The sequence below is a fragment of the Mastomys coucha genome, unplaced genomic scaffold, assembly GCF_008632895.1.
Source record: "Mastomys coucha isolate ucsf_1 unplaced genomic scaffold, UCSF_Mcou_1 pScaffold8, whole genome shotgun sequence".
Taxonomy (NCBI): Eukaryota; Metazoa; Chordata; class Mammalia; order Rodentia; family Muridae; genus Mastomys; species Mastomys coucha.
Window position 1 is genome coordinate 49978561 of NW_022196914.1, and position 1878 is coordinate 49980438.

Genomic DNA, 1878 nt, shown 5'->3' on the forward strand with positions numbered 1-1878 from the left:
AATGAGAAGACCAAACCTAAGGATAATAGGTATAGAAGAGAGTGAAGATTCTCAATGTAATGGGCCAGGAAATATCTTCAACAAAATTATAGAAGAAAACTTCCCTAACCTAAAGGAAGAGGTGCCCATGAACATATAAGAAGCCTACAGAACTCCAAACAGACTGTACCAGAAAAGAAATTCCTCCCAACACATAATAATAAAAACATCAAATGCACTAAACAAAGAAAGAATTTTAAAAGCAGTAAGGGAAAAAGGTCAAGTAACATATAAAGGCAGGCCTATCAGAATTACACCAGACTTCTCACTAGAGACTATGAAAGCTAGAAGATCCGGGGCAGATATCATACAGACTCTACAAGAAAACAAATGCCAGCCCAGGCTACTATACCCAGCAAAACTCTCAATTACCATAGATGGAGAAAACAAGATATTCCATGACAAAACCAAATTTACACGCTATCTTTCCACAAATCCAGCCCTACAAAGGATAATAGATGGAAAACATCAACATAAGGAGCAAAACTACACCCTAGAAGAAGCAAGAAAGTAATCTTTCAACAAATCCACTCAAATCTAATTCTACCTCTTACAACAAAAACAACAGGAAGTGACAATTACTTTTTCTTAATTTCTTAATACAAAAATTAATATTACCAACATATCCTAATCGATTGAAATCCAATAATATGAGGAATTAGAAATTTGTTGTCATCCAATGGTCTCTCTAATTTGGTAATTGGAGAAATAGGTCCAACATTGTACAATCTATATACCCTTTCAGCTTGTTTGTTTGTGACAGTGTCTGGCTGTGTACAATATAAGGGTATTGAAATCTTTCTTCTCCTATCTCAGCCTCTCTATTAGTAGTATTGTTTATTTCATGTTTTTACACTATACTATGGTTTTCAGAACAGCTTATATATTTCAAAAGTATTTATAAACCCAAAAGAAACAGATGATTAACTAGGGAGGTGGCTTGTAAGAGAACAACAAAGAATGAGACTGAATGCTTTGCTTGATGTTTGTAACTCTTGTATCAAGTTTGAAGAAGGAGGACTTTATAAGTTACTCTTTCTCTGAGATGGATGCTTTTCCAAATTATCACAGCTAGTGAACCAAATTCTTACCCTCACCTAATGTCTGTGCCACCCTCCAAGCAGAACCATTGTTCATTGAAACAGTTGGTGAATGACTTTATGGAGAGACCATCTTAATACATACACCATTTCTTAAATGAATGTAACCTGTTCTCTGTGAGCTGAGAATAAAGTCACTCAATCAAGTCAAATAGCTTTGACCATAGCAGGAAGTCTGTATCCAAAAATCGTGCCTACAATTCATTTCTTGGTGCAGCAGAACTGTCAACTCTCAGCTTAGCTATGATGGAGGTAAAATCCTTTGGTGATATGAGGGTCATTGAAGTACAGCCTTATTACAATGAAATACAATATCTAAAAATTGTTCTTATTTTGGGCTTGTACCACAGTAAGAGCCAAGATTTTAAACTCTACTAAATACAAAACAAAGAAATAAAAAGATTTTATATATTTATGTTCATTTAAGAAAATACTAGTAGTGATGTATTATTTTGAAATATACAGTTAATGTTTGGAGTTATTTAAAATTTATATTGAGAAAAATGTATTTTCACTATTGCTGTAGACAAGCGTCAACATAAGACTGTTAAATTGATTGTTGTTTTATATCAGCTTTTATAATACTCATTTTTATTGTTATAACATTTTATAAATTTTAAGGGATATGACAAAAAAGATATTGTAGATATTGAAGGGGGTCTCTGGGAGGAGTTGGGGTACAAAAGGGAAACAAGAATGTGATTTAATTCTATTTACTTAAAATATGTTTTTAAATGTT